Raw genomic sequence first — 8,937 nt, forward strand, 5'->3', positions numbered from 1 at the left:
AAGACTGGAAAACAGGAGTAAAGATTCTGCAGTAGCTTTATCTGTGGTGACTGTGCAGATTTTTTTTTTAAATTTTTTTTTAATGTTTATTTCTGAGACAGAGAGAGAGCATGAGTCAGGGAGGGGCAAAGAGAGAGGGAAACACAGAATCAGAAGCAGGCTCCAGGCTCTGAGCTGTCAGCACAGAGCCTGACGCCGGGCTCGAACTCACAGACTGCGAGATCATGACCTGAGCTGAAGTCGGACGCTCAACTGACTGAGCCACCCAGGCGCCCCAGACTGAGCAGATTTTTTATGAGAGGATTAATAAACTGAGAACTTAAAAAAAAATACATTGTACACCTTAAATATATTACATTTTTGTCAATCATATATCAATAAAGATGGAAAAATGAAACTAAAAGACTTTTTCTTATTTAAATATCTTCAAAATATAACTGACTCCTTAAAGAAACACACAAAAAAATAACATATTGTGGGATTTGTAAAATATGTAGAAGTAAAAATATAAGGTGAAAATAGTAAGAAGGCTAGGAAGGGAAAATAGAATTATACTGTTGCAAAGTTTTTACACTACACATTAAGTAGTGTACAATATTATTTGAAGGTAGAATGTGATAAGTTAAAGGTGTGTAATATAAACCTTAAATAGACAACTAAAACTCTATATCTCTTTATTGTGAATAATAAGCAGTTCTAGCTAATAAGCCAACGAAGGTAATGAAATGGAGTAAAAATAACACAATTGTTCTAAAAGAAAGCAGAAAAATAAGAAAATGGAAACAAAGATGGGACAAATAGAAAAAAATAGTAAGATAATATCAATCCAAAAATGTCAATAATCACATTGTATGTAAATGACCTAAACACTCTCATTTAAAAATGATTGTAAAAGTTGATAAAACACAAGACCCAACCATGTTAATGTATAGGTTAAAAGTAAAACGATGGAAAACAACAACAACAACAACAACAACACCATGCTAACACTAACCAAAAGAAAGCTGGGTTGGTCATATAAATACAAGATAAAATAGACTTCAGAACAAATAATATTACCAGAGTTAAAGAATGACATAAAATGGAAAAATTCCTTGAAATACACAAACTACACACAACTCATTCAAGAAGAAATAAACTAAATAATTCTGTAGCTATTAAAGAAATAGAATTTCTAGTTAAAAACCTTCTCACAAAGAAAATGCTAAGCCCATATAGCTTCATTGGCAAATTCTACCACACATATAAGCAAGAAATAATACCATTTCTACACAAACTCTTTCAGAAAATTGATGAGGAGGAAATACTTCCCGAATCATGCTATGAGGACCATATTACTTATATCAAAACCAGAAAATGACATTATAGAAAAAGAAAACCTCAGACTAATAGATCTCATGAGTATACGTGCAAAACATCTTAACAAAATGCTATCAAATCAAATACAATAAGGTGGCTCAGTTGGTTAAGCGTCCCACCCTTTGTTTGGGCTCAGGCTCAGGCCATGATTTCACAGTTATCTAGTTGGGGCCTACTCAGGCTCAGTGCTGACAAGGTGGAGCCTGCTTGAGCCTGCTTGGGATTCTCTCTCTGCCCCTCTCCTGCTGGTGTGCACATGTGTGCTCTCTCTCTTTCTCTCTCAAAATAAATAAATAAACTTTAAAAAAATAAAATACAATAATATACAAAATGGATAATACATTATGACCAAGTAGAGTTTATCCCAGGAATGTAAAGTTATTTTAATATTCAAAATCAATTAATGCATTTTAATAACAAATTGCAAGAAAAAAAACACATGATCATCTCAATAAACAAAGAAAAAGCATTTGAGAAATACAAAATCCGGGCTTAATAAAAAGTCTCTTGAAACTAAGAACACAAAGGAACTTCCTCAACCTGATAAACCATATACATGAAAACCCTACAGTTAACATTATACTTACAGTGAAAAACTGAATGTTTTCTTCTGAAAATCAGAAGCAAGAAAAGGATGTCTATCATACCACTTCTAATCAATTTTGCACTGCTGGTTCTAGCCAGTGACAACAGGCAAAAGGAAAAAGAAAAGAAGGAGAAGAAGGAAAGAAGGAAGGAAAGAACATAGGAAGGAAGCAAGGAAGGAAGGAAGGAAGGAAGGAAGGAAGGGAGGAAGGGAGGAAGGGAGGAAGGGATTAAAACATCCATATATCCATAGTGGAAAAGAAGTATAACTCCCTTTATTCACAGACAACACAATTTCTGTGAAGACGTCACATGAAGTATACAAATAAGTAAGTAGAAGTAGTATGGGAGTTTAGCAAAGTTACCGGATATCAGATTTATATATGAAAATCAATTATATTTCTATATAGAGTACAACATCATTTCATGTGCTTATTTGCCACCCATATCTCTTAGTGAATTGTCTAGTCAAGCATTTTGCCCATCTTTAGATACCATATGACCCAGATATTTGAAAACATTCCTAGTCATATCCTAATCTCAGGAACCTATGGATGTATAACCTTACATGGCAAAGAAGACTGGGAAGATTTGATTAAGGTTCTTGGGATGTGGAGCCTACATTATCCACATGAGTCCAATGTAATAATCCAAGGGTCCTTAAGAGGCAGAAGAGAAAGAGAGTCAGAGAAGATATGATAATGGAAACAAATGTTGGAGGGATACCCCTTAAAATGAAGAGGCCATAAGCCAAAGAATTCAAGCAACCTCTAGAAGCTGGAAAAACCAAGCAAACAAAATTCCAACAAAGCATTCAGAAAGGATACAATTCTGCCAATATGTTGGCCTTTTAGCTCAGAGAAACCCATTTCAGACTTCTGACCTCCAGAATTACAAGATGATAAATGTGTTTTGTTTTAAGCCACTGGGTTTATGGTAATTTAGCACAATGGCAATAGGAAACGAGTACCCCTGATTTCTGAAAAGATTCTTTTATGGAGTCTTTATTTTTACTTGGATAAATTTATATTCTGTACAAGAATGGAATGAAATTAGTAAGTGGTATATTATTGTATAACATCTAAATCTGATATAACATTCAAGGAATAATAAAATAGAGAAAACATACTTGGTAAGTTTTGTCTTGTAAAATACTGGTCAAAGATACTATGAGTGAAAGCAAAAAAAAAAAAAAAGACAGTAACTGAAAATATTTGGGTTGAAATATTTACATATTTAATAAAACAAAATCTAACTTGAGAATATACTCCATTTGGAATAATTTGCTCTGAGTTTGCCAGGTACTTATATTAACCTATAGAGACAGTATGTTCCCAAATAAAAATACTGAGGTCAACAGAGGACAGTCAGCTGAGAGCATCAACAATTTTAAATTAATTAACTACAGTATTAAAATATTAAAATACAATGCTAAAGAAGTTTAGAGATATTTTTATTAAAAATTACAAACCTAATACCATATTAAAACGTATTCTTCATAGGGGCTAGGGGTGGGGGGAAATGGGGAGATGTTGGTCAAAGGATACAATTTTCCAACTGTAAGATGAGTAAGTTTTGGTGATCTAAAGTACAGTATTAACAATAATTAACTATATTAATTAACTATAATTAACAATGTAATTATATATTTTCATATAATTAACTATAATTAACAATAATGTATTATATATTTGAAAGTTACTAAGGAGGGTAGATTTTTTTTTTTAAATTTTTTTAACGTTTATTTATTTTTGAGACAGAGAGACAGAGCATGAACGGGGGAGGGTCAGAGAGAGAGGGAGACACACAATCTGAAACAGGCTCCAGGCTCTGAGCCATCAGCACAGAGCCTGACGCGGGGCTTGAACTCACGAACCGCGAGATCATGACCTGAGCCGAAGTCGGACACTTAACCGACTGAGCCACCCAGGCGCCCCAGATTTTTATTTTTTAAGTTGGCTTCACATCCAGGGCAGAGTCTCTACTCATGACTCTGAGATCAAGACCTGAGCTGCGATGAAAAGTCAGAGATGCTTAACTGACTGAACCACTCATGTGCCCCCAAAGAAAGTAGATTTTAAATGCTATCGCTACAAAAAAAAAAAAAAAAAGTAATAATGTGAGGTGATAGAGGTTTTAGTTAACTTTATTGTGGTAATCATTTTGCAATACAGTCTTCAACTTATACTTATGATATTATACCTTGACTTTATGATGGTATGAAAGCAATACACATTCGGTAGAGACATGCTTCAAATTTTGAATTTCGATTTCTTTCCCCAGGTTAGTGATACGCAGTACAATACTTTATCGTGATGCTGGCAGTGACAGTGTGCCAAAGATGCTGTGAACCATGTGGACATGAGGGTAAACAGCCAATAATACACTTACAATCATTCTGTACCAGAACAGCCATTTCTGCTTTCCACTTCTAGTACAGTGTTCAGTAAGTTACATGAGATATTTAACACTTTATTATAAAATAAGCTTTATGTTAGATGATTTTGCCAAACTGCAGGGTCATAGTAAATGTTCTGAACACTTTAATGCAGGTGAGGCTAAACAATGGTGTTTGGTTGGTTAGGTGTATTAAATACATTTTCGACTTAGGGTGGATTTATCTGGACACAACCCTATCATAAGTTGAGGAGAATCTGTATATATGTGTATCAAATCATCATGTTTTATACCTTAAACTTAACACAGTGCTATATGTCAATTATATCTCAATGAAGCTGGAAAAAATATATTCTTCAGAGTAAAAAAAAACATGGTATGAGACACAGATATGGTCAATAAACAGATTAAAATGCATGAATGTCTAGAATAATTATTGTTATTTTTAATATACTGATAATCAGTATTAAGCAGCTTGTTTTTAGTTTACTGTATCCAGATTTGTTTTGGAAAATAGTTTTTAAACAGTTTATTTTCTACATCGGTCCATCAATATAATAAAACTAATTTGTCAGTTAATACACATTTGAAATTATTATGTAATTTTAACTGTTTAATGATTTATTTCATTCTTAAAAGTATCTAAGTCTGGACAATAAATTATATAGTCCCTCCAGGCATAAGGTCTAATACTGATTTATGCCATTCTACTGTCACCCCTTTGTTCTCAGACCTATGTGTTCTGTCTTAGACGAAGCCATATTTGAATCTTGTAAGACAGTATTTCCCAACTTGTTCCATGCATCATAAATGAGTTCTTCAATAGACCATTCCACCATTCTATGGTCATTGCTTTCTAGTTCAGTAATCAACAGGTTTATAAACCATTTAAAACTAGTAATCACATAGTTGTTATTCTTTTGTCTTAGTTCATTTATAGTAAAATTAGTTCTTTGGTCAGATTCAGTGTTGTGTGAGGTTCCCTAATGCTGAATAAGGCATCCTGACATTAAAAAAATAATTTTTTTTAATGTTTATTTGTTTTTGAAAGAGAGAGAAACAGTGCGAGCAGGGGAGGAAAGAGAGAGAAGGAGACACAAAATTCAAAGCAGGCTCCAGGCTCTGAGCTGTCCACACAGAGCCCAATGAGATCATGATGACCTGAGCTGAAGTTGGATGCTTAACCAACTGAACTACCCACGCGCCCCTAAAAGATTTTATTTTTAAGTAATCTCTACACCCAATATGGGGGCTTGAATGCATAACTCTGAGATCAAGAGCTGTATGCTCCAACAACTGAGCCAGCCAGGCATCCCCCACTCTCTTTTTGCTTGCACAGTTTCTAAGGAGAAGGTGAACATAATTCTTATCTTTGCTCCCCTATAGGTAAGATACTTATTTCCTTTGCTGCTTTCAAGACGTTTTCTTCATTTTTTATTATTTTTCTTCATTTTACCTATGCCTATGCCCAGGTATAGTTTTTTTGTTTGTTTTTTGTTTTTTTGTTTGCATATATCCTGCTTTGTGTTCTCTGAGCTTCCTGGATCTGTAGCTTGGTGTCTGACATTAATTTGGGGACCTTTCTCAGTCATTATTGCTTCAAATACTACTTCTGTCGCTTTTCTCTCTTTTTTCTCCTGGTATTCTTTTGTAATTTTCCCACAGTGCTTGGTTATGCTGTTCTGTTGTGGGTTTTTTTTTTTTGTTTTTTTTTTTTTTTTCAGTCTTTTTTCTCTGTGTTCTTCAGTTTTGGAAGTTTCTATTGTCATTTCCTCAGGCTCAGCAATTCTTTCTTCAGCTGAGTCTGTCCCACTTATGAATCCAATAAAGGCATTCCTCATTTCTTTTTTATTTCTTCTTAGAATTTTCATCTTTCTGCTTATATTATCTATCTGTTGTTGCACATTATCTACTTTTGCTATTAAAGCATTTAGCATATTAATTATGTATTTTTGTTAAAATTCTTGGCCTAATAATTCCAACATTCCTGCTGTATCTGACTCTGGTTTTGCTGATTGGTTCAGTCTCTTCAAACTGCTTTTGGTTTTTAGTACGCCTTGCAGGTTTTCATTGAAAGGTGGACATGATGTACTGGGTAAAAGGAACTATAATAAATAGGCCTTTAGTAATGCAGGATAGGTTGTGGGGGAAGGGATAGTGTTCTATAGTCCTATGATTAGGTCTCAGTCTTTGGTGAGCTTGTGCCACTGTGAATTTCAATAGTGTTTCTTAGCCTCTCCCCTTCTCACTCCACCTCAGGTGGGATATGATGGCTAGAGTAAGCTGGCATTAGGTTAGGCTCTGATAAAACCCCAGAGGGTTGGGGTTTGGTAAAATACTTTCTTCTGAGGACGGGCCTTGTTAGGAAGAACATAATCATATGGAGTATTTCAAAATGGTTACTTTTGAAAGTAATCAGTAATATCAAATTTTCCTCCAGTATTCACTGTGAGGACCTAGTAGGGCTCCTGGAGGTAAAGATCAGCAAAGCATGGGGGCCCTCGATGATTGGATCCCCCTGGAGTTTTACACTCTCAGCCTTGTCCACACTAAGTCTCCAGCAATTCGTTAATTACAGTTCAGGTTTTCCTACCCCAACACTGGTTGCCATGAAGATTTCTGCTCCTGTAAGTTGTGATTCTCTGTCCATCTGTCTGTTTCTCCAATTTATGAGTGGGGGGAGTGATTTGCCCTGTGACCTCACTTCTCTGACAGATGTAAGAAAAGTTGTTGGTTTTTAGTCTGTTCAGCTTTTTACTTGATGTTAGGATGAAGTGGCCACTTTTTTTTTTTTTTTTTTTTTTTGGAGTGGCCACTTCTAAACTACTTACATGCTAGACTGGAACCTCTGCCTAATTTTAAAACTTACTGTTACATGTGAAAATATGAAAGATTAGTTATAATTTACCATATTTTCTGAGTTGTTATATGATATAAAATATTTGCTTATTTGAGAATTCAAGGTCATTGGGAGAATCCCTTATATGTCAAAGGTTTATTATAGTATTTCCTGCATATAATGCCTTCAAAAACTATGCACTTTTTAATGAGCGGTACCCAGTGCTCTAAATAGCGCATATCACATAGTAGTTAATAAATATCTGTAGAATAATCAATAAATGAATGAATGAAAAGTTCCTTTGGATACTTTCAGTCTTAATCAGATCAAACTTTCTAATGAGCCCAATTTGTCCTGAGAAAGATATAAGCCAGGAATTGCTCTAACTTCTAACATTTCTGCTAGTTATTAATATACTTGCTTGCTCTAAATCTGAACTCTGAATATGTTTCTTTTCATGTTCAATTTGAAAGTAAAAACTCAGGAACTCATGAATCTCTATGTAGGAGTTGTTTTATGCAATAACTACTTTACATTCTGCAAAAAAACAAGGACAAAAATTACCACACTAACAAACATAAAATGGAGAACAAAAATTAAATGCATGTAGCTTATTTGTTTAATAACCAATAGTTAGTGCACATTATTTAGTTGTAGATTATCCTTGGCATATTTTACATCTTAGACTGGCTTTCTCTTGCTTTCTAGGAATCTTTACGTTTTTCCATTCCTATATTTCCTTCTTTAACCAACCTAGAACTACATACAAAAAGCAATATGATTTTAATTTTAATCTAAATAAACTTTAAGATATGAGACATTAAAAAAAACTTTTTAATGTTTATTTTTTGAGAGAGAGAGAGGAGCAGAGAGAGAGGGAGACAGAGAATCCTATTTAAGCAGGCTTCAGGCTCTGAGCTGTCAGCATAGAGCCTGATGTGGGGCTTGAACCCATGAACCGTGAGATCATGACCTGAGCCAAAGCCAGATGCCTAACCAACTGAGCCACCTAGGCGCCCCTATAGGAGACAAAGTTTTAAAAGAAAATCTAATGTAAAATATATATTCATTACCCAATAACATTTAATTAAATATGAATTGTGTAGCAACTGTGTTCTACTAAAGTGACCGGTAGTTAATTACTATTTCTGTAGATTGTCATCCTTCTAGCCCTCAGCTTAGTTATTTCTTACTTGGCTCTGCTTCTGGAGCAGCAGGCTAAGAAAATTATAAGTTCCAAAAAAGAGTGATCAGAGGGTGAAAGAGATCTCAAAATCATGTCATATGAGGAGTAAATGAAAAGAAGGAAAGAGAAAACCAGGGTCATTGGATAGATAGCAATTAAAGGGAGGCAGATTTCATCTCCACATCTGCTTCAGATTTCTTAGCACAGTCCACAAGGCCCTGAATGATTTGGCTTCTGCTAACTTCTCCAGCCTCATCCTGCAAAAATTATTCCATTCACTTTTTGTGTTTCAGCTCTTTTGACACAATTTGATACCTCCCTTTTCAGGACTTTTATACATACACTACTTTGGCCAGCAATATTCTCTAATCTTTTGCCTAAGTAGTTTCTCCCACAGATATCAGCTCAAGCACTATTTTCTCAAGAAAACTCTACCCTCAAAGAAAGTTCCCTAGGTTAGTTTTCCCTTTAGCAGTTATTCCCTTTGGCAGTTCCTTTGTATGTCTCTCACACTAGACTATATGTGTCAAGGGATAAAGGACCATGTTTGTGTTGTTCACCATTTTCTTGC

The sequence above is a fragment of the Panthera pardus genome, unplaced genomic scaffold (assembly GCF_024362965.1).
Source record: "Panthera pardus isolate Hobbes unplaced genomic scaffold, ASM2436296v1 HiC_scaffold_13, whole genome shotgun sequence".
Classification (NCBI taxonomy): domain Eukaryota; kingdom Metazoa; phylum Chordata; class Mammalia; order Carnivora; family Felidae; genus Panthera; species Panthera pardus.